This window comes from Triticum urartu, chromosome 3A (genome assembly GCF_056163025.1).
Source record: "Triticum urartu cultivar PI428250 chromosome 3A, HENAU_Tu73, whole genome shotgun sequence".
In the NCBI taxonomy this organism is placed as follows: Eukaryota; Viridiplantae; Streptophyta; class Magnoliopsida; order Poales; family Poaceae; genus Triticum; species Triticum urartu.
Window position 1 is genome coordinate 250756010 of NC_141875.1, and position 24961 is coordinate 250780970.

General features: G+C 45.1%; 1 non-coding gene and 1 pseudogene across 1 annotated transcript; one reads left to right on the plus strand and one right to left on the minus strand.

The window, feature by feature from the left end:
* Nucleotides 1-19701: 19701 nt before the first annotated feature.
* Nucleotides 19702-23902, minus strand: LOC147979364 (uncharacterized; annotated as a pseudogene).
* A 586-nt stretch (nt 23903-24488) lies between these two features.
* LOC125549643 (small nucleolar RNA R71) lies at nt 24489-24595 on the plus strand. Its single transcript, XR_007301418.1, has one exon. It is a non-coding gene; the product is annotated as a small nucleolar RNA R71 (small nucleolar RNA).
* The last annotated feature ends 366 nt before the right edge of the window (nt 24596-24961 follow it).

Here is a 24961-nt window from a genome sequence, read left to right on the forward strand (position 1 = left end):
TAAGGTGCTCATGGATGGAGGGAGCAGCATCAACATCTTCTATTACGAGACCTTTCGGCGCATGGGCTTAACTGACAAGAATTTAAAGACTTCCAACACCGTCTTCCATGGAGTGGTGACTGGTAAGTCGGCATATCCTGTGGGTAAGATTGAACTAGAGGTGGCTTTTGGAGACGAGCATGATTCTAGGGCAGAAAGGTTAACTTTTGAAGTGGTCAAAATCAAGAGTCCATATCACGCTTTGTTCGGGCGGCCGGCTTATGCCAAGTTCATGGCGCGGCCGTGTTATGTTTATTTACATCTCAAGATGCCGGGTTACAAGGGTACCATCACTATGCATGGAAGCCGAAAGGTGGCCCTGGAGTGTGAAGAAGGTGATGCGGCTTATGCCGAGTCTGCCTGTGCAGCAGAGGAGCTCAAATTTTATCAAGATAACGTTGACCCGGCGGATATGACCTCCCTCAAGAAGCTGACTACGGAGCATGACCCGGCCATGAAGTTTAAATCGGCTGCAGAGACTAAGCTTGTTGATTTTACTCCGGGCGATTCGTCTAAGCAATTCAGCATCAGTGCCAACTTGGATCCTAAATAGGTAAGCACGCTCATCGAGTTCATCCGTGAGAACCGGGACATCTTTGCATGGAAGCCTTCTGACAGGCCGGGTGTACCGAGAGGACTCGCTGAGCACACTCTTAATATTGATCCGAAGTATAAGTCGGTCAGGCAGTTTCTGCGGCGATTCAATGAGGAACGATGAAAGGCTATAGGAGAAGAGGTCGCCCAGCTCTTGGCAGCTGGGTTCGTTGTCGAAGTTTTTCACCCAGAGTGGTTGGCTAACCCGGTGCTCGTGCTCAAGAAAAACGGCACCTGGCGGATGTGTGTGGATTACACAGACTTAAATAAGGCTTGTCCGGCTGATCCTTTCGCTCTCCCCCGTATTAATCAAATCATTGATGCTACGGCGGATTGTGCACGTTTGAGCTTTTTGGATGCTTACTTTGGTTATCATCAGATCAAGATGGCAGTTAAGGACCAGGAGAAGACGGCTTTCATCACTCCGTTTGGAGCCTTCTGCTATGTGTCTATGCCTTTTGGGCTCAAGAGTGCCCAGGCGACTTATCAATGGTGTGTACAGAATTGTCTCCACAATCAAATTGGGCACAATGTTCATGCTTATGTGGATGACATAGTGGTGAAATCCAGAGAGGCGGAAACCTTGATATCTGATCTCAGAGAAACCTTTGAAAATCTCCGGGTTTACAAAATGATGCTTAACCCGGAGAAGTGTGTATTTGGTGTGCCTGCAGGCAAGCTTTTGGGATTCTTGGTCTCAAACAGGGGCATCGAGGCTAATCCGGAGAAGATTAAGGCAATCACTTCTTTGGCTAAACCGGCATGTATCAATGATGTTCAGCGATTGGCGGGTCGTGTTGCCGCTTTAAGCCGGTTCATAAGCCGGTTAGGTGAGAAGGCCCTACCGCCGTACCAACTGATGAAGAAGGCAGACACCTTTGTCTGGAGTAATGCTGCTAATGTTGCTTTTGAGGATTTGAAGAGGCAGTTATCTGAGCCGCCAGTTCTTGCAGCTCCCATTGACAAAGAGCCTTTGATGTTATATGTGGCGGCTAATTCACGAGCCATCAGTGTGGCAATTGTGGTAGAGCGCAAGGAGGCTGGTAAGGGACATCCGGTTCAATGGTCGGTTTATTATGTCAGTGAGGTACTCATTGAGTCAAAACAAAGATATCCTCATTGGCAGAAACTTTTTTACGGGGTGTTCATGGCAAGTCGGAAGCTGAAGCAATACTTCCAAGGTCACCCTATCACTGTAGTAAGTTCTGCCCCCTTGGGAGACATCATTCAGAACAGAGAGGCTACAGGACGAGTCGCCAAGTGGGCCATCAAGCTCGGGCCTCATGGTCTGAAGTACGTACCACACACTGCCATTAAGTCTCTTGGTGGATTTCATCAATGACTGGACAGAGCTATGGGCACCTGAGGAGAAGCCCGATAACACTTATTGGACTATTCACTTTGATGGGTCCAGACAGTTGGAAGGCTCGGGGGCTGGAGTCGTGTTAACTTCCCCTCGAGGTGACAAATTTTGTTATGTCCTCCGGCTTATGTTTCCTTGTACAAACAATGCAGCTGAGTACGAGTCCCTACTCCATGGTCTCCGGATGGCCAAAGAGATGAACTTGAGCCAGGTAAGATGCTTGGGAGACTCGGACCTTGTGGCTCAACAGGTGTCAGGCAAGTGGGACTCTAAAGATCCCCTTACGGCGGCTTACCGTCGTGAAGTCGATGTTGTGGCTGGACATTTCAAGGGTTATGTGGTGGAACACATTGATCGAAGGAAGAATGAGGCGGATGATGCCTTAAGCCGGCTGGGGTCTCAGCGTAAGCCAGTGCCGCCTAACACCTTTCTTGATGTTTTGCATAATCCTTCTGTTAAGTTACCTACAGAGGAAGATCTAGCAATACCAGACCCGGAGGCACAGCTGGTGGAAGCTCTCCACGTTATCCCGGATTGGACAGTGCCTTATTTGGCTTACATGACTCGGGGAGAGTTGCCTGAAGATGAGATCTTGGCAAGACAAATCGCCTAGCGGTCCAAGTCCATGACAATTGTCAATGGCGAGTTACATCACTACAGCGTCACTAGAGCATTTCAACGCTGCGTGTCACCTACAGAGGGTCAGGAGATCCTTCGTGAGATTCGTGAAGGCGATTGTGGTCATCACGCCGGCTCAAAATCTCTTGTGGCCAAAGCTTTCCGTCATGGGTTTTATTGGCTGATGGCTCATGCTCATGCAGAAGACCTGGTCAGTAAATGTGACAGATGTTAGAAATTCTCACGACGAGCCCATGTGCCGGCTCAAGAATTGAGGATGATTCCAATTACTTGGCCGTTTGCAGTCTGGGGGCTTGATATGGTCGGGCCTTTCAAAAGGTCTAAGGATAAAAAGACGCACCTCTTGGTGGCGGTTGACAAGTTCACAAAGTGGGTGAAGGCGGAGCCAGTCAGTAAGTGTGATGCAGCCACGGCGGTCCAGTTTATGAAAAAGGTGATTTTTCGCTTTGGTTTTCCACACAGCATTATAACTGATAATGGCACTAATCTCTCCAAAGGAGCTATGGAAGAGTTCTGTCAACGAGAGCATATCCAGCTTGACGTTTCAGCTGTGGCTCACCCTCAATCCAATGGTCAAGCAGAACGAGCTAATCAAGAAATCTTGAGGGGTATCAAGCCCCGGCTCTTGGTCCCCTTGCAGCGGACGCCGGGTTGTTGGGTGGAGGAGTTACCTTCTATACTTTGGAGCATCAATACTACACCTAACAGATCTACGGGTTACACGCCTTTCTTTATGGTGTATGGAGCAAAGGCGGTCCTGCTAAGTGACATTCGTCATGACTCACCCCGTGTGGCGGCTTATGTTGAGGAAGACAATGAAAAAGCTCGGCAAGACGCACTTGACCTGTTGGATGAAGAGCGAGACTTGGCAATAGCCCGCTCGGCGATTTACCAGCAAGACCTGCGCCGCTACCACAGCCGCCGGGTTAGGTCCAGAACCTTTCAGGAAGGTGACTTAGTGCTCCGACTCATCCAGGATCAATCTGACATGCACAAGCTATCCCCTCCTTGGGAAGGACCCTTTGTGGTCAGCAAGAATCTGAACAACGGATCATACTACCTTATCGACGTTCGGGAGCACAAAGACTCACGTAAGTCGGAGGAGGAGACCCGTCGGCCATGGAATATCGCTCATCTTCGGCCTTATAATACTTGAGCCATCGGCTCTAATGTTTATATACTTATACTATGTATATTACATAAAGCAATAAAGTAGGACCTCTGTCCTTTTTTTCCACTCCCAAAAAAGGTTTATGTGTTTTCTTTGTCAGGTGGTGGAGATAACCAAGGAGAAGCGGATCATATCTGAATCCGGCTTTCCTTTGGTCCGGCTTATGATCATATCTGAATCTAGCTGTGATCACTTGGGGGCTTCCTGTTCAAACTTAGGTCGTATTCGAACCAAAGAGAACATAGCTGTCGATACCCACTTGATCGGCATACTGCCAAACCCACTTGGGGGCTTCTTGATCATATTTGAATCATAGCTTAACCCCTTTGGGTCTGACATGGATCGTATTCGAATCAGCGTCATTAAACAACTCTTATGGTCACTTGGGGGCTTCCTGTTCAAACATAGGTCGTATTCGAACCAAAGAGAACATAGCTATCGATACCCACTTGATCGGCATCGTCACAGCCACTGGGGGCTAACAGATCGTATCTGAATCTTAGCTCAACCCCTTTGGAACGGTTCACTGATCGTATTCGAATCAGAAACCCATGAATTTTGTTCATCATATTTTACAAGTATCAACATTGGATATCTTGCGACCCTCTTGAAAATACAATGGAATACATTGCAATCCTCCAGGATTAATATTGGTTACATTAGGTTGTTAGGTACTAGGTGAACTTTTATGTGCCAATTTTCAGGAGTTAAACTTACCCTCAGGGGTTGGCTTATATAAGCCGGAAAAGCAGCCGTAAGCATCACAGGGCAATGCAAGACATTTCTGCAAAGGACATAACAGATTCATATAAACTACAAAGTGCATAGTGACGGTGGCTTATGCAAGTATTAAGGGCCATAAGCATGCGCAAAGGCGTAGCAAAACTCAAAGTATTTTCTACTCTGTTACAAGACTCCCCGAGTCTGAATGATGCGTCACTGTTTTTCTACAACGACATAAGCAGGTGGCGCCTAGCAATCTACTTTTGGGGTTGACTTGAAGCCTCCGGGTTATCCTTCTCCGCCTCTCCTCCGGCTGCTTTGTCTTGGAAGGATGATGAGGCCCAATCAATGCCACTCAAGGCCTCAAACTCAGCTTCATCATCTATTAAACCGGTTGGGTCGACTTCAGGGGAAAAGGTGTGCTTACGGATTGGAGGGATCAAGCTGACATCGTCATAATGCGGCGTGGGGATTCTCTGATTCTCCTTGTCATAACCCGGCTGACACTTGGTGAGGTCAGTGTCGTTTCCAATTTGAGTGGCCACAGGGTGTATATCCCTCACGCAGGTGGTGAAATCCTTTTCATCAAATGGAGTGCCATCCTCCTTTAAACTTGGATACCCAAGAGCGATGTCGGACGGGTCTAGCTCTGGTAACCAGGCTTTGGCCCGACTCAAAGCGGCTATTGCTCCGGCTCTTGCTTGGGCTCTAGCTCTGGTAACCAGGAAGTACAGCAAGCCATTTTAACACATCTTGCAAGAGGTGGGGCACATCATTTGATAAGGCTACAACGGCCAAGGCACGTTGGGACCCGATGTACAGTTGCTCTACTAGAGTATACACCGCCTTCAATTTGATCAGCATATTCTGCTTGAGGTTTGTGCTCCTGGGGCCTGTATTGGTAAGTATAAGGTAAACCTCAGGTAACAATTGAAGGAATATTTACAATATTTAATGCTTTCTTAAGATAACTTACCAAAGATCGCTGAGACCATCCGAGATATCTGGCGTTGTAAGCCGGTCAGTTCGGCTGTTGCGTTTGCCAGCGACGGCTCTGCTGTCTCGGCCCGGGTCACCAGTCCGGCCTTTTCGTCAGTCCAAATTTTCTTCTCCGACTCAAAATTTTTCTTCAGCTTCTCTTGTTCAGAGACGCTGAATTCAAATTTGGAGTTGGCCTTTTGAATTTCAATCTCTAGGCTGCCAGGCGGGTCTTCAGGTCAGCAATCTCCGATTCAAATTGACTTATGGTGGCCTGCATTGCACCGGATAGTAGTCAAGATTACGGTAAATAATATTAAGTCCCAAGGACTTTGCAAGCAAAGATACTTGACACTTGGGGGCTAATGTATACCGAAGCTTTCTAAATTATTAAGCCGGTCCTGGATATTAAGTCCCAAATACTTTGCAAGCAAAGATACTTGGCACTTGGGGCTAATGTGTATCGCAAGTTAAAGGTATTCTGTTACATCCGGTTTAAATATTTTTTCTTTAAGCCGGGCAAGCAGCTCTAACAATTTTTCTAAGTCTACAGCATATTTATTCATAAGCAATAGACTTGGGGGCTGGTACAGTAAGTATGATTGAAAGTAAGGAAGCATAAGTCATACCTCAGATTTTTGTTGTATTTGCTTCACCATGTCAATTTCCAGGTCACGACTGCTTTGCACCTGGTTGATATAGCCCGAGATGATCTCTCCAATACTTAAATGAGTATAGTCGGTGATATCCATCTTGGCCTTACGGCGTTCTAGCAACTCCTCTTTAGCCAAGCATTTGGCAAGGACGGTGGGCCTGGCCGGCTCAATGAATTGAGCCTTGAGAAATTCCACTTCTGGGTCAGCCGTTTTGACTGGGCTAGGTGCCTCCGGGTTAATAGAACCATCAAGAATATCTTGAGCTGGCTCAGGCGGCGGTTGATGTGTGGAAGAGTCGGGAGCAGCTATACCCTATTCCGGTTCAGTCACCACAGGGGTTTGGGCCGATTTATCCTTCTTGGTTTTCTTCCTGGGCTTAACCTGCACGCTATGGGCAAAGCAGAGAAATGAGTAAAGAAACATGAAGAAAGAAAAACATAAGGTGAATAAATTGATATTACCCAGGGGCAGTCTTAAAAGCCGGCATGTTTGATTGCATGGACTCGCCGGATGAAGGAGAGGTATCCTGGTAATTGGAGTCAGATGAATTGAGAGGTTGACGGATTAGAGCCGCCAAAGGTAAAAAGGGGTATAAGTTGGAGATAACCTCAGTCCGAGGCTTCCGGGTTGTGTCAGGCAGGCCGGAAGATAGCTCTGCATCCTTGCTGGTCCGGGTCTGCCTCCGATTTTCAAATTGCTGTTGCTTCAAAAGAAAGTCGGGATCTTGGTAAGCCAAAGGCTGTGAAAATCTTACTTTCCGGTTTACTCTTCGAATTTTTTGACGCGGCCGAAGCTCGGAGTCGGAGGAGATTATCGTTACCTCTTCCTCGACGGGTTGGCTATTGCCCGTGTCTTCCTGAAAGAAGGTTAATATCAGTAAGGTAGTGATAAAGGAGAAAGGGAAATTAAAAAGTTACCTCTTCCTCATTATCATCAGAATCATCAAGCTGAAACAGCTCAGAAGCGCTTGGCTTCCTTTTCCTTGAAGTGGTGGGCTTGGCAGTTTTCCTTTCGGCTCTCTTGGCCGCCCTGGCTTGCTTGGCCGCCTCATGATCATATTGGATTTTCCAGAAGTTATCATTTGCCTGTAAAAGGTTATAACGGGTTATGCGTAAGAATACAGTATAACATGATAAAAAATAACCCGACGGCTGGAAACTTACTGCAGGGGCCGGGTTCTTCTTGCAAAAAGGTAGTAAGCCGAAAGCGTTACTATTCACTGTGCCCTCTTTCAACAAATACTGAGTTGTAGCTTCCACTATGTCATCTGGTAAGTCGTCAGGACTATGACGCTGAGGGTCATCTTTCTCGCCTGAATAATCACACATTAAGCCGGGGCGGCGGCTTAACGGAATTATTCTCCAAGCAACCCAGACTCGGAGCAGGTCAATGCCATCTAAGCCGTTCCCTAAAAGAGCTTTAATCTTCTTGATCTTGGGGGTGAGTGGCAGACGTTCAATAGCAGTCAACTTATCCAGCAGCGGGTGAGTAGATTCAAGGCGCAATGCACGGAAGTCGGGCAGCGGGTTTTCACCAGCCGGAGAAGTATCTTGGCAGTAGAACCATGTCTGGTTCCAGTCCTTTGGATGACTCGGCAATTCAGCATAAGGGAACAGGCAGTCTCTCCGCCTTTGAATCAATATGCCACCAAGCTCCAGACTGGGGCCGTTGGCCCGCTCATTCTGCCGTTCAAATAGAACAATTCCCTGAACAAAAGTAGGTTGGGTTCTTCTCCAAGGTAGAACTCACAGAAAACTTGGAAGTTGCAGATATTTGACACGGAATTGGGCCCGATGTCTTGAGGTCTTAAGTCAAAGAAGTGCAAAACGTCTCTAAAGAATTTTGAACCGGGAGGAGCAAATCCCCGGCTCATGTGATCGGTAAAAATGATCACCTCCCCTTCCTTTGGTTGAGGTTTCTCCTCAGATGGGTCAGGAGCATGATAAGACATGACATCCTTCTTGGGAAGATGGCCATACTTTACAAACTCGGACAATTTGCTCTCTGTAACAATGGATGGGACCCAGTTGTAGGTAACCGGAGGTTTAACGGCTTTGGGTGCCATTGGGTAAATTGAAGCCTACAACAAGATAAAGGAAATTTTCCTGTTTATTATAACCCGGAGAATAAGCATTATTTGGTTATTTAAGATGGCGGCTTAAGAAGGGGCCTAATGACATACAGGTAACTATGTGATAATGTTTAACAGCTGCAGGTATTAAAGATGATTAAGGTTTTCGTAAGTCGCCAGAAGCAAGCGGTGCTGACAGCCGGTATTATCTTAAACCGGTTACACGGACTACTATAGATGAAACAGAGTCAAGAAACACAGTTATTGGCTAAGTGTGGAGCAAACAAGTTTCAAAAATTGCAATTATTATTTTGGATCAAACGATGCTCTGGAGAGGGAAAATTGCTAGACCTAAAACAGTACAGGGAAGTTCATATACTCAAGGAGGGCTTCCAAAACAAGGAAATGAGATCTGTTTTCATAGAGAATAAGCACACAACATCCTCCGCAGCAGTTCTATGTGGTTTTTACGATCTGAATAAGGTATTAGAGGTAAGAACTAATGGAGGTTGCATCGGGCGACGATGAACGTCGACGAACTCAAGACAGTACTAATGCAGATCTAAGAAAGGGGGGAAAGAGAACTCACCGATGTGGAAGAACTGCAGAGGGTTGCCGTTGTTCTCTGGTCAAAAACCAGGGTGATGCAGCGGCCTGAGTCGGTGTAGACGAGGTTTCCGACGGTGGCAGCGGCGGAGCTCGAGCGGCAGAAGAGGAGTGCGAGGAAGAAGACGACCGGAGGAAATGAAAAAGACCTAGGTCGCGCCTATTTATAAGGAGGACCGACTGAGACGGCGCGAGAAACAAGGAGACCAAGACATCATTATCCAGCGGCCCCGACACCTCGATTTTCGGGAGGGTCAGTAAAGGCAAAGATCCGTTGAAGATATGATGAATTAAAATATAAGTTTTATTGAAGATGATGTCACGATGATTTAACCTGGAGCCAGAGGATGACGTCACGGTGGGTTACAATTTTCACGCAAGACAAAAGACTAAAGGCCACTTCATAAGGTTTTCAAAGATTGACATGAACCGGTTCAAATCAATCTGGGGCCTAATGTTGGGGATATGACTATTTGTGTAAGCCATCCAGGAGCGGCCGGGTTACGCAAATAGAGGTTCATCAGAAGCCCAAGACCAAGGCATGAATATGGCGGTTCACTAAAATGATTAAAGGCCCACAGGCGACTCTGAGGCCCGTAAAGATAAACCGCCATGATGGTATAACTTGTACTGTAAGGTAGAAGTAACTAGTCGCCGAGCCGGACACTGTTTATGAGCCGGCCGGGACTCTATAGGCCGCAGGGCGTCAACCCGTGTATATAAGGGGACGACCCGCCAGCGGCTTAGGGAGAGAAGACAACTGATCGAGAGCCAGGCATAGCGTATCTTGCTCCCTGGTCATCGAAACCTCAAGCAATTCCAACCCAACTAGACATAGGCCTTCCTTCACCGTAAGGGGCTGAACTAGTATAAACCTCGCGTGTCCTTGTCCCGATTAACCCCTTTAAGCTTCCTAGTTGCGATGGCTCCACGACTGAGTCCTTGCAAAAGGACATCTGCCGTGACAATTCAACTACAATGTGGGTGTCCTGAAGGGTGCCCGCCTTGTGGCGGACGAGTGTGCGAAGGATGTAATTTTTGAATGAACTTGCTCGTGTGATCCTGTATTATGAAAACTTGTTCATATGCGCTATGCAATGCTTGTTTGAATTTAAAATATTACCTTCTGTGTGGCTGTTTGTTAAATCTGAGAGATGGCCAGTCGTCGGCTTCTACCCCCATGCCACAAGTGCTGCGGTGTTCGGGATAAATTTGAGCACTCTTTTTCCCATTGTTGGGTCCTTCGAGGGAGGTGCTAAGCACAACGAACAAGGCAATCGGACTATAATGCTTTATCACTCTCACTTAGCCATAGAAGTCTACAATTTTAAATTTTGGCGAAGCCCCTAGTATTCGGAAGGCCGAATTCGGGGCCCTATACATGCCTTAAGCCGGACAAAGTCGACTCCTCGCTCTAAGCGGCATAAGTCTTTAGGGACTCGAGACCTCTCGAACAGCGACCAGCTCTCGCCTTATCATGACAGTCAGTTTTAGCTTTCTCTACTGAGGTTCTTAGCACAGATGAACCGGGGCACAATCGCAGTAGTTCTCCCAGTGCTACCTTAGCCGATATAGCGGAACGTAAGGTACCAAAACATGGGAGCCGGGCAAACCCAACTATTGACCCAAGACATGATTCGGAGCTGATGCATATAATGCTATAAGTTCAGGGTGCCGCACTATCGAAAGTAGGACTATTTGACATGTCCCCTCCAAGGGCAACCTGAGGAATGGTATTTAAGGCAAGTATTTCACTCGTTATCAGAGACCACCTGGGAGTTCCGTGGTGCGACGTAGCTTTTTGCCTCCTTTGTTGCATCGTGTGTCCGGCAATCGTACTGCCAGACGGGGTTTCCAGAGATTAAAGTCCTGAAAGAGAGAAAAATAACAAAGCGGGAAGCCCCTAGTGTGGTTGAGCCGCGTCTTGGGGCGTGTCATAGTCGTGCCCCCCTCCCCACCTGTGCCCATGGTGTTTTCAATGCACAATTATGTATGCGTGGCACGGATTTCACCGTTTGGCTGGGACTGGGGTGGTGGCCGTATTGCTATGCGAGCTCGAAACGTGCCAGGCGGTCTTGTTGCCGAGTACTCCATGCGTGCTTGAAGGTGTCTGGGTCTTTAATCGCCGAACTGGTGGATTGCCTTAAGAGGCTGCTTTGCGCTTTTGCTGCGAGGGCCGCAGTGTGCTCCTCCTTGCGGAGAGAGCGCTCTATGTTTCCATTGACTGTGATGACCCCCCGAGGTCCTGGCATCTCGAGCTTGAGATATGCATAGTGCAGTACCGCGTTGAATCTCGAAAATGCAGTTCGCCCGAGCAGTGCATGATAGCCGCTGCGGAACGGGACTATATCGAAGATTAACTCCTCGCTTCGAAAGTTATCCGGGGATCCGAAGACCACTTCCAGTGTGACTGAGCCTATGCAATGGGCCTCTACACCTGGTATGACTCCTTTGAAGGTCGTTTTTGTGGGTTTGATCCTTGAGGGGTCTATACCCATTTTGTGCACTGTGTCCTGATAAAGCAGGTTTAGGCTGCTGCAGCCATCCATAAGGACTCGAGTGAGGTGAAATCCATCGATGATTGGGTCTAGGACCAGTGTGGCGAATCCGCCATGACGGATACTAGTGGGATGGTCCCTGCGATCGAAGGTGATCAGACAGGAGGACCATGGATTGAACTTTGGGGCGACTGGCTCCAACGCATATAAATCCCTTAACGTACGCTTCTGCTCCCTCTTGGGGATGTGGGTTGCGTATATCATGTTCATCGTCCGCACTTGTGGGGGGAACCTCTTCTACCCTCCGGTGTTCAGCTTCCAGGGCTCCTCCTCGTCATCGCTATGTAGGCCCTTATCTTTGTTTTCGGTGTTTAACTTGCCGGCCTGCTTGAACACCCAACATTCCCTATTGGTGTGGTTGGCTGGCTTGTCGGGGGTGCCATGTATTTGGCACGAGCGATCGAGTATACGGTCCAAACTGGACGGGCCCGGAGTGCTTCTTTTGAATGGCTTTTTCCGCTGACCGGGTTTAGAGCCTCTGAATCCGGCATTGACTGCCATATCCTCGGTATTGTCGCTATTGACGCGACGCTTATGTTTGTTGCGACGTGACCTGCCATTGCTATCCTTGGTATCTGAAGTACCGTGGTTCTTTGATATGTTATTGCTGCGAGCCAGCCAGTTGTCTTCTCCCGTGCAAAAGTGGGTCATGAGTGTTGTAAGGGCTGCCATAGATTTCGGCTTTTCCTCGGCAAGGTGCCGGGCGAGCCACTAGCCACGGATGTTGTGCTTAAAAGCTGCTAGGGCCTCTGCATCCGGACAGTCGACGATTTGATTTTTCTTTGTCAGGAACCATGTCCAGAATTGCCTGGCCGATTCCTCTGGCTGTTGAATTATGTGGCTCAAGTCATCGGCATCTGGTGGTCGCACATAAGTGCCCTGGAAGTTGTCGAGGAATGCGGCTTCCAGATCTTCCCAACAGCCAATGGATTCTGCTGGCAGGCTGTTGAGCCAATGCCGAGCTGGTCCATTGAGCTTGAGAGGGAGGTATTTGATGGCGTGCAGATCATCACCGCGGGCCATGTGGATGTGCAGGAGGAAGTCCTCGATCCATACCGCAGGATCTGTTGTGCCGTCGTATGATTCGATATTTACAGGTTTGAAACCCTCTGGGATTTGGTGATCCATTACTTCGTCTGTGAAGCATATGGGGTATGCGGCGCCTCTGTAGTGGGCTATGTCGCGACGCAGCTCGAATGAGTCTTGTCCGCTGTGTTCGCCCCGACCGGATTTACTTTTATTTTATCCGGCGTGACGGTTATCATCTCGCGTAGTGGCGCGCCCTCGTGATCCGTAGATCTATCTTGCGTGTTTTCCTTTGTCCTCCAATACGTCTCGTAGGTCTAGCATGTTTCCCCGTGCCTTGTCATTTTTATTTGAGTGGCCTCACGGTGCAGGCTGAGTTTTTGGCTGAAATGCCTCTCTGTCGCGGCCACGAGGTGGCTGATCAGCCGCGTCATATGCTAGAGATGTAGGTTTTAATGCTTCCTCCTCCAGTCAGGGTAGCAACCTGCGCTTGTGTAACTCTTGGAGGGGCGTTCGAGTTCATATTCCTCGGCCGCAAGGACTTCAGTCCATCTGTCAGCTAGCAAATCTTGATCAGCTTGAAGCTGCTGCTGCTTTTTCTTAAGGCTATTTGTCGTGGCTATAAGCTGGCGCTTGAAGTGCTCTTGCTCGGCAGGATCCTCTGGCACGACAAATTCGTCGTCATTGAGGCTTGCCTCGTCTTCGGACGGAGGCATGTAATTATCATCCTCCGCCTCTCCATCTGCCGCTCTCTCGGGATGGCTGTCTTATCCATCCTCTTGCTCTAAATCTTGCTGGAGGGGATTGTTGTCGTCTTCGGCACTGTCCGGAGTGCTACTATCTCCGGTGCTGGTGTCACCGCTTTTGCTTTGGCAAGACATAGAGCGGTGCCGCTGACATCGGCGCTTGGGTTGCTTCTTGGAGGGGTCATCCTCCATTGTCCCGTCGCCATTGCCTTCTTTGGGTGTGTCCAGGCGATTCGGAGTCCGTGGCTAGGGAAGAATCTGGCAATTTGGCGTCACGGCTCTCGTCCGGCAATTTGGCGTCCCTAGACTGAGAATCTGGCCTCCGTGGTGGGGTCTGTCCCCCGGTCCGTGGATGGCGCAATCGGCTCCGAATTGAGGATCGGAGCGGTTGCCGGTGCGGTCTCCTGAACACTGTCTAATGGTAGAGATAAATCATGCTCATCGTGACCGTGCGGCGCACTCGGCAGGGGCTTGAATCCGTTAAATATCAAGTCTCCGCGGATGTCGGCCGTGTAGTTTAAGCTTCCAAACCCGACCTGGTGGCCAGGGGCGTAACTCTCGATCTGCTCTAGATGGCCAAGCGAGTTGGCCCGCAGTGCGAAGTCGCCGAATACAAAGATCTATCCGGGGAGAAAAGTCTCACCCTGGACTGCATCGCTATCGATGATCGAAGGAGCCATCAAGCCTAACGGTGACGACACAGAGGAACTCTCAATGAAAGCACCAATGTCGGTGTCAAAACCGGCGGATCTTGGGTAGGGGGTCCGAACTGTGCGTCTAAGGCGGATGGTAACAGGAGGCAGGGGACACGATGTTTTACCCAGGTTCGGGCCCTCTTGATGGAGGTAAAACCTTACGTCCTGCTTGATTATTCTTGATAATATGAGTAGTACAAGAGTTGATCTACCACGAGATCAGAGAGGCTAAACCCTAGAAGCTAGCCTATGGTATGATTGTTGTTGTCCTACGGACTAAACCCTCTAGTTTATATAGACACTGGAGGGGGCTAGGGTTACATAGAGTCGGTTACAAGGAAGGAGATCTACATATCCGTATTGCCAAGCTTGCCTTCCATGCCAAGGAGAGTCCCATCCGGACACGGGACGAAGTCTTCAATCTTGTATCTTCATAGTCCAACTATCCGGCCAAAGGATATAATCTGGCCGTCCGGATACCCCCTAATCCAGGACTCCCTCAGACACCTTGAGCAAATGTTTGCCACATAAAAGCTGTGAGTGAAGGACAGCCTTTGCCACATAGTTTCTTCTACGCACCGTGTGTGATGCATTCAATAACGCAAACAATAAAATAGTTAATATCGTATGCAATGGCAACGCTATCACAAACGATTTATCGGGGAAAATTGTGTGTGATGTACCTATGAATGATACATCCATTTTGCATCATGCTTTTATATCGATATTTATTGCATTATGGGCTGTTATCACACATTATGTCACAATACTTATGCCTGTTCTCTCTTATTTTACAAGGTTTACATAAAGAGGGAGAATGCCGGCAGTTGGGATTCTGGGCTGGAAAAGGAGAAAATATTAGAGACCTATTCTGCACAGCTCCAAAAGTCCTGAAACTTCACGGAAGTCATTTTCAGAATATATAAAAAATACTGAGCACAAGAAGTTCCAGAGGGGGGCCACACCATGCCCACGAGGGTGGGGGGCGCGCCCCCTGCCTCGTGGGTCCCCTGGTGGCCCTCCAATGCCCATCTTCTGCTATATGGAGTCCTTCGATGAGAAAAAAATCATAAGCAAGCTTTCGGGACGAGACTCCACCGCCACGAGGCGGAACCTTGGCGGAACCAATCTAGGGCTCTGGCGGAGCTGTTCTGCTGGGGAAACTTCTCTCCAGGAGGGGGAAATCATTGCCATCGTCATCACCAACGATCCTCTCATCGGGAGGGGGTTAATCTCCATCAACATCTTCACCAGCACCATCTCCTCTCAAACCCTAGTTCATCTCTTGCATCCAATTCTTGTCTCTAAGTCTGGGATTGATACCTGTGGGTCGCTAGTAGTGTTGATTACTTCTTGTAGTTGATGCTAGTTGGTTTATTAATACCCCTCTGATTATGAACATGAATATGCTTTGTGAGTACTTATGTTTGTTCCTAAGAACATGGGAGAAGTCTTGCTATTAGTAGTCATGTGAATTTGGTATTCGTTCGATATTTTGATGATATGTATGTTGTCTCTCCTCTAGTGGTGTTATGTGAACGTCGACTACATGACACTTCACCATTATTTGGGCCTAGAGGAATGCATTGGGAAGTAATAAGTAGATGATGGGTTGCTAGAGTGACAGAAGCTTAAACCCTAGTTTATGTGTTGCTTCGTAAGGGGATGATTTGGTTCCATATGTTTCATGCTATGGTTAGGTTTACCTTAATACTTTTGTTGTAGTTGCAGATGCTTGCAATAGAGGTTAATCATAAGTGGGATGCTTTTCCAAGTAAGGAAAACACCCAAGCACCGGTCCACCCACATATCAGATTATCAAAGTACCGAACACGAATCATATGATCATGATGAAACCTAGCTTGACGATATTCCCATGTGTCCTCAGGAGCGCTTTTCTCTATATAAGAGCTTGTCCAGGCTTGTACTTTGTTACAAAAAGGATTGGGCCACCTTGCTGCACTTTATTTAATTTTGTTACTTGTTACTCGTTACAAATTATCTTATCACAAAACTATATTTTACCTATAATTTCGGTGCTTGCGGAGAATACCTTGCTGAAAACCGCTTATCATTTCCTTCTGCTCCTCGTTGGGTTCGACACTCTTACTTATCAAAAGGACTACGATAGATCCCCTATACTTGTGGGTCATCAAGACTCTTTTCTGGCGCCGTTACCTGGGAGTGAAGCGCCTTTGGTAGGTGGAATTTGTGAAGGAAAAATTTATATAGTGTGCTGAAATTTACTGTCACTTGTTTCTATGGAAAGTAATCCTTTGAGGGGCTTGTTCGAGGTATCTTAACCCCGACCTGTGGAGCATAGAGTTGATCCTAAACATACTGAACGTACTGAAAATGAAAATGTCTGCTTTGAAATTCCTTCGGGTAAGATAGAAAAACTGCTAGCTAATCCTTTTGCAGGAGATGGAACATTACATCCTGATGAGCACCTAATATATGTGGATGAAGTTTGTGGATTATTTAAGCTTGCAGGTATGCCCGATGATGTTATCAAGAAGAAGGTCTTCCTTTTATCTTTGGAGGGAGATGCATTGACATGGTATAGGCTATGTGATGATATAGGATCATGGAACTACAAATGATTGAAATTGGAATTTCATCAGAAGTTTTATCCTATGCATCTTGTTCATCGTGATCGCAATTATATATATAATTTTTGGCCTCGCGAAGGAGAAAGCATCGCTCAAGGTTGGGGGAGGCTTAAGTCAATGTTATATTCATGTCCCAATCATGAGCTCTCAAGAGAAATGATTATTCAAAAAAATTATGCTCGGCTTTCTGATAACAACCGCACCATGCTCGATACTTCTTGTGCTGGCTCTTTTGTGATGAAGACTATTGAATTCAAATGGGATTTATTGGAAAGAATTAAACTCAACTCTGAAGATTGGGATCTCGACGAAGGTAAGGAGTCAGGTATGACACCTAAGTTTGATTGTGTTAAATCTTTTATGGATACCGATGTTTTCCATAAATTTAGCACTAAATATGGACTTGACTCTGAGATAGTACCTTCTTTCTGTGAATCTTTTGCTACTCATGTTGATCTCCCTAAGGAGAAGTGGTTTAAATATCATCCCCCCATTGAAGTAAAAGTAGTTGAATGATCAAGTGTAATATAGCAGGGTTTTTACGCCCAAACTACGGATGTCGTGTTCTCCACAGGGATCTAGAACTTCGAAGCACACATTCGAAACATTCAGAACAACGGAACAGATGGATCAAACCGTAGTGATAACAAGCAGCCAATGGCACAAGGTAAAACCAAATAATATGCAGCAAAGGTAAAGGGTTCAGAAATAGGATTGTCTCTTTTTAGTGGTTTTCTTGTAATCAAACAGAGAAGTAACACTAGCAGATGGAAGATGGTTCAGACCTCACACACAACTCATGCAACCAATTAAAGTGACAACAGCTCGCAGGAAAATAACTACTAACTCAATATCCATCAAAGGGTCACCACAATTCAGCAAGGATAGATGAGGATTCAGCAAAGGTACACAAGTGACAAGGTAAATTTCAGACTCAACAGTGCATATATTTAGAGAATAGGAACAAGAGAAGATAGAGATTCAAAGCCTATGGGTCTTGATGATCTTCAATTCGAAGCTGAAGGGGTTGCAGGCGAAGAAGAATAAAAGCAGGACCACATTAGAGACAATCTGTAGTAGGAGAGGCTTCCGCGTGGTCATTGAGGAAGAGTAGCAGAGAAGATTCCTTGAGAAGATCCGGAGCAGAGCACCACCAGGAGTCGGACGTAGAGCACCAGAAGGCCCGACGCCCCTGGCCTTTAGTCGATCCTCTCCCTCTCAGCAGCGAGGAGGAGGGGAGAAGGAGTGGCAGCGGCAAGGCGTAGGAGATGCGGCGCTGGTGGTGACGATGATGACTGGATGATGGTGCTGGTTATGGTGGAGGCGGGTGATGGAGATGATGGAGGCATGGTGGTGGATCGGGCGGCGCTGGCGGCGGCGTTGATGGAGGCGTAGTGGTGGATTTGGTCGATGCCCTCTCTCTCTGGCCTTTGTCTGGTGTGATGGGTTAATAGCGAGAAGAACCAGCCGCGCGTGGCAACAGACAGCTGTCTGGCCGGTCGCGCCAGCCCCCGGCTCCTCTCACGCGTGCCACAGGACGCTTCCTCTGGTTCTTTTCGCTTTTGCCCCCTTTAGAACTGAACTCTTCTCCAAGTTGATCCCTGCTTTAGTGTTGGACGAACTTTTGATGAAGATTGGGTGCCTAAACGCACCAATTCTGCATAATATGAAGAAGTGTTGTAAGAAATGTCATAATAGGAACATTTCTGTAGGAATGAATATTTTATAAGTAATTATTGTGGTCAAATGTTTAACTTGAGATGCAAAAAGGCTTAAAATACTATATGCATAAATGTGCTATCAATTTCCCCCACACCCAGATCTTTGCTTGTCCTCAAGTAAAGGAAAATGATGGTGACACTACCCACACTGCCTAGTAAAGATGCACTTTTGGAAAGATAGTAATTCCGACAATACTGGAACTAGGCAACTGTACTCTACTGAAGCTAGATTGTGATAAGCAATAATTTATAACACACTGTAAATGTTCCAAGTCAATGGCCTTGAGTGAAAGTGAATCCTATAAATCAAGAGCTGACTGTGTCTTCAGCCCTAAGATAAGCTGGGACCCCAAACTCAATTAAAAAAACAAGTTACTTATTGAATTTAAAGCACAAGTGAAGATATTATATTAGTATCACCGAAGGAGCATACCACCGATCCCGAGAACATAGTATACACCTGGCTCGACCAATTATTATTATTATTATTATTATTATTATTATTATTATTGTTATCTCCCCAAAGGAACATACCACCGATCCAGAGAACATGGTATACACCTGGTTCGATAATTATCGCAAATTTTAGTTATTGTCTCCCCAAAGGAACATACCACCGATCCAGAGAACATGGTATACACCTGGTTCGATAATTATCGCAAATTTTAGTTATTGTCTCCCCAAAGGAACATACCACCGATCCAGAGAACATGGTATACACCTGGTTCGACAATTATATAAAATTTTACAGTCCAATCTACCAGATTTCACAAGCCACCGATCCAGGGAACATGACATGCTACTATAGGTCGATCGGACTTAAATAATTATAAATATTTTATTTATTTATACGAAGATTACTTAGCTTAAGTAAAATAGGAGTAACTGAAAGAGAAATCCATAGCTAATGGCACTATTTTTCACAGACTACAGATCCAGAGATCATAGTTACTACTTAAGTGCCCCCAGCTACTTAGCTTAACTTGGGACAGTCAGACACAACACATCAATTCATCAGTAGGTTTCACTTAGACTCAAGGCATTCCCATTGAACATTTACATGGAGGTATAAAGTATTCATTATCACAATTTACCATAACAAGAATACATCTGCATAGTTTTAGTATTAAGAGAATAAACAATCTTCTTGAGGTGAATCCTACTTTGCAGTGATGAGTAACGTGTCACAATGCAAAAAAAGAAAGATTTTCAAGGCAATTAAATGCCAGTCCTCATACTAAATTTTCTAAAGGTTGCTTCAAGTGGAACAGAATCACCTGGTATTTGTATAATCTTCTCCCCTAGTTTCTTTTCTCCACTCTTCTCGTTTTGTATTCCCTATTTGTGCTCCCCTTGCCTTTATTCGCTGAAAAAGAAAGAAATAAACACATAAAAACTTTTCTATGAAAACTAAATAAGGAAAAGAACTTATTAAAGATTCAGGTTGCCTCCTGAAAAGTGCTTGATTTATGTCTTTAGCTCGACCATGTCTCTTCAGTGAGGTCAGGGTCTTGCAGGGGTTGACACCACCTCTTGGCTCCCCTCGCCTTCTTGAATTTCCTTCTCCAGGTCTTGATCTTCGCTTGCATTCTCATCTTCAGAAATCAGGGGTGTGTCTCCAGAGATATAGGGCTTCAGTCTTTGACCGTTTACAAGGAAGAGACCTCCAGAAGTACTTTGCACTTGGATAGCACCACTTTTCAGAATCTTCTTCACCTTGCAAGGGCCATACCATCTTGACTTGAATTTACCGGGAAATAAATGAAACCTAGTATCGTAGACCAATACCAACTGTCCAATATGAAATTCTTTCCTCAATATATGCTTATCATGCCAGATCTTGGTCTTTTCTTTGTAGATTCTTGCACTCTCGTAAGAATCAGCTCTCAGTTCTTCCATTTCACAGAGTTGAAGTTTTCTATGTTTTCCTGCTGTATCAAGGTCCATGTTGAGTTTCCTTAGTGCCCATTGAGCTTTGTGTTCAAGTTCAACGGGTAGATGGCATGCTTTTCCATATATTAACCTGAATGGTGACATTCCAATTGGTGTTTTATAAGCTGTCCTATATGCCCATAGTGTGTCTGGTAATTTCAGTACCCAGTCAGACCTTGACTTTGATACTACCTTCTCGAGGATGGCCTTTATTTCTCTATTAGACAGCTCCACTTGTCCATTTGCTTGTGGGTGATATGGAGTTGTAATTCTGTGATTATGAACTCCATATTTTTCTAAGAGAGATTCTAGTTGGGAGTTGTTGAAATGCGTTCCTCCATCACTGATAACAATCCGTGGCACACCAAATCTTGGAAAAATCACTTGCCTGAATAAATTGCAAACTGACTTGGGATCAGCATTGACGGTTGTCACAGCCTCAACCCATTTTGACACATAGTCCACTGCCACCAATATGTATTTGTACCCTTTTGATGATGGCAAGGGTCCAACATAATCAATTCCCCATACATCAAAGAGCTCTACTTCAAGAATTGCTTTTTGGGGCATCTCTTGCCTTTTTGAAATCTTTCCAGTTCTCTGACAAGGATCACAAGCTTCAATAAAGGAATGTACATCCTTGAATAAAGTTTGCCAATAAAATCCTGCTTGCAAAATTTTTGCTTGAGTCTTTCGAGTACGTGCATGACCTCCATAAGGGGATGAATGGCAATGATAAATCACACTTTTAGTTTCACTTTCCAGCAAGCATCTTCGAACAATACCATCAACACAATGCTTGAATAAGTAAGGTTCATCCCAAAAGAAATGCTTCATATCTGATAGGAATTTCTTCTTCTTCTGATACCCAAAATCTTACAGACCAGATAATTAACTATATCTGCATACCATGGTGTATAATTTTGTATACTAGTCACTTGCATAAGATTGCTCCCTGGTGAAACATCATTGATGGGTAAGGAGTCTACTGCATTGTTTTGCAATCTCGACAAGTGAGTTGCCACAACATTTTCAGCTCCTTTGTTGTCCTTGATTTCCACATCAAATTCTTGAAGCAGGAGTATCCATCTAATTAACCTTGGCTTAGCTTCTTTCTTGCTGAGTAAATATCTGATTGCAGCATGGTCTGTGTAAACTACACAATGAGATCCCACAAGATATTGCCTTAATTTGTCAAAGGCATACACTACTGCCAGCAATTCCTTTTCGGTAGTTGTATAATTAGCTTGAGCATCATCAAGTGTTTTGCTAGCATAGTATATTACATGCAAATCTTTTCCTTTTCTTTGTCCAAGTACTGCACCTACAGCAAAGTCGCTTGCATCACACATTATCTCAAATGGTAATTCCCAGTTAGGGGGTTGCACTACTGGAGCAGTGACCAATGCTTTCTTGAGCAGGTTGAAGGATTTTTCACATTCTGCATCAAAGTTGAACTTAACATCATTGTTTAGGAGATTAGTGAGGGGTTTGGCGATCTTGGAGAAATCCTTTATGAATCTTCTGTAGAACCCAGCATGTCCCAAAAAGCTCCTCACTCCCTTCACATTTACAGGTGGTGGAAGTTTTGACATTACTTCGACTTTTGCTTGATCAACCTCAATTCCTCTTTTAGATACCAAATGTCCCAAAATAATTCCTTCCCTTACAAGAAACTGACACTTCTCCCAGTTTAGGACTAGATTGTGTTCTGAATACCTCTGAAGAACTGCTGCCAGATTATTTAAGCAATCTTCATAACTTTTTCCAACGACTGTAATATCATCTATGAACACCTCCACTTTGATTCCTATCATATCTGAGAATATAGAGAGTATAAACCTTTGAAATGTTTGGGGTGCATTACAAAGTCCATAAGCTAGTCTTTTGTAAGCAAATGTTCTGTATGGGCAAGTGAAAGTTGCTTTGTCTTGATCATCCGGGTGAATTGGGATTTGCAAGAATCCTGAATACCCATCTAAGCAGCAGAAATATTCATGCCCAGCAAGCCTTTCCATCATTTGGTCAATAAATGGTAAAGGAAAATGGTCCTTCCTTGTTACTTCATTTAACTTTCTGAAATCATTGACCATTCTCCAGCCTGTGATAGTCCTACTAGGAATAGTTTGCCCTTGTTCATTTTCAATGACAGTTATTCCTCCTTTTTTGGGCACCATGTGAATGGGACTCACCCACTCGCTGTCCGAAATTGGGTATATGATATTAGCAGAGAGAAATTTTAGAATCTCCTTTTTGACCACCTCTTGCAAATGGGGATTTAACCTTCTTTGATTTTCTCTAATTGGCACACTGCTTTCTTTCAAGTAAATCCTATGAGAGCAGACAACAGGGTTTATCCCTTTCATATCATCAATTGAATATCCGATAACATCCTTGTACTTTTGCAAAACTGCTTGAAGCCCTTTTATTTGCGTTTCCGTCAACTCACTGTTTACGATAATTGGCCACTGGTTTTCATTATCTAAGAATGCATACTTCAAACTTTCTGGAAGTTGTTTCATTTCTATTTGCCTTGGTTGCATCTTCTCTAATGACCTTGCACAACTTTCCAACATGCTCACAAGTCTGATTTCCTCGTATCTGATTTCACTATTGTCCTCCTCAACTACTTCACAACAATTACTTCCATACCTCTCTTCATAACCTTCTTCTACACATTTCTGTAATGTATCAATTCTGTAGCAGTGTTCTTCACTTTGCGGAACATGTGTTGCATGCTTCATGTCAAACTCCACCTTTTCATTTCCAAACCTCAAGCTCAATTTAGCTTCTTGGACATCAATAAGTGCACCAGCTGTGGCCAGAAATGGTCTTCCAAGAATCACAACCTCACTCTTGTCCTCCATATCTAGCACTACAAAGTCAACCAGATAAGCAAACTTCCCAACTTTGATTGGAACATCCTCAAGAATTCCAACAGGTCTCCTATATGTTCTGTCAGCCAACTGAAGAGTTATGGATGTTGGTTTAATTCTCCCAAGAACATCCTTTTGCTAACTGAATGTGGTAACACACTAACACTTGAACCCAAGTCACATAGAGCACTGTAAGTTTTGTTTCCAATCACACATGGCACACAAAAACTTCCTGGATCATCCAATTTTTCAGGCATGGAGTTCTGAATTATTGCACTGCATTCCTTTGATAGAGTTACAACTTCTGGCTCAGACATGCTTGTTTTATTTGTTAATAATTCCTTGAAATATTTGGCATACATCGGAACATGCAAAACAGCTTCAAGAATAGGAATAGTAATCTGAACTCCTTTCATAGTTTCCAAAAATTTGGCAAATTGCTTGTCATCTTTGGATTTGTTGAACCTCTCAAGAAAGGGAATGTTGTTGGTTGTTATTGCTTCCTCTGGAAAAAGCTCAGCTCTTGTTTGAAAACCAGGAAATTCGACTTCAGTTTCAATTCGATTATCAACTTCTTTCTCCTTTATTTTCTCTGATGATGTTGAAGGTGGAGTTCCCGATGATCTTGGCCTCATAGCAGGAGGCACATATGTCTTCGGAATAGGAAGTAATTGTCCTGTCATAGCTCCACTCCTTGTAGTCACTGCATCAACTGAATATATTACCCCACAGTGAGCTTTCAGGTTCGGAATTGGTTGAGCAGGCAGCCTTGCTTCATTTTCTCCCACCATACTATCCATTTTGCTCACAAGCATCGTAACAGAATCCTTTAAGCCATTAACTTCATTTGTCATCTTGTTCATTAATTCCAACTGCATCTTCATGATTTCCTCCATTCCATTTGGCTAAAAATTTTGTTGTTCATTCTGCCTCGGCACTTGAAATTGACTTGGATGATTTGATGGTCGATTTCCTTGTATTGTCGATCCACCTGCATATGATTGATTGTTCTTGTACGACAAGTTTGGATGGTTCCTCCAAGAAGGATTGTAGCTATTTGAGAATGGACCTTGACCTTGGGCATAACTTACTTCTAAAACCGATGATCCAATTGCTGAGTAGAAGGAACATTCTGTTGAAGGATGACCTGCTTGGCCGCATACATCACACATTTGAAGCACACTTACTGAAGCTACAGATGTACCGATGCAATTTGACATGATACTATCCATCTTCTTGTTCAAAATGTCAATCTGAGCCGCCATGCTATCATTTGCAGACACATTATACACACCAGGATGTGGTGGTGCTATTGCTCTTTAACTTGACCATTGAAAATGATGAGACGCCATACTTTCAATCAATGCAAATGCTTCATCAAGGATTTTATTCATGATTCCTCCTCCAGCAGAAGAATCGACAAAAGCTCTGGTCTGAGTGGACAGTCCTTTGTAAAAGGTTTGTAACACCAGCCATCTTTCTAAACCACGATGAAGACACATTCTAATTAAAGAGTTGAATCTTTGCCATGCGTCATACAAACTTTGTCCATCATATTGAGTAAACCTTGTTAACTTGTCCCTGTATTCGACATCTTTTGTGGGTGGGAAGTATCTCTCTAGAAATGTCTGCAATAAGGTCTCCCAAGTATCTTTCAGATGTTCAGGCAATGAGTGAAGCCATACTCTTGCTCCATCTCTCAAGGAAAATGAGAATAGTGATAATCTGATAGCACTCGGTGAAACTCCATTTTGCTTGAGGGTGTTACAATACTCCAAGAAAGTCCTTATATGCTAATGTGGGTCTTCTAAAGCTGTTCCACCAAATCTGGACTGTTGTACCATGTTAATCAGAGCAGGCTTCAATTCAAAATTGTTCGCTTGAATAATTGGTTGAACCATTTCTCCTGGTATCCCATGATCCCTTGGGATCCACAAGTCCCTGAGAAAAGGTAC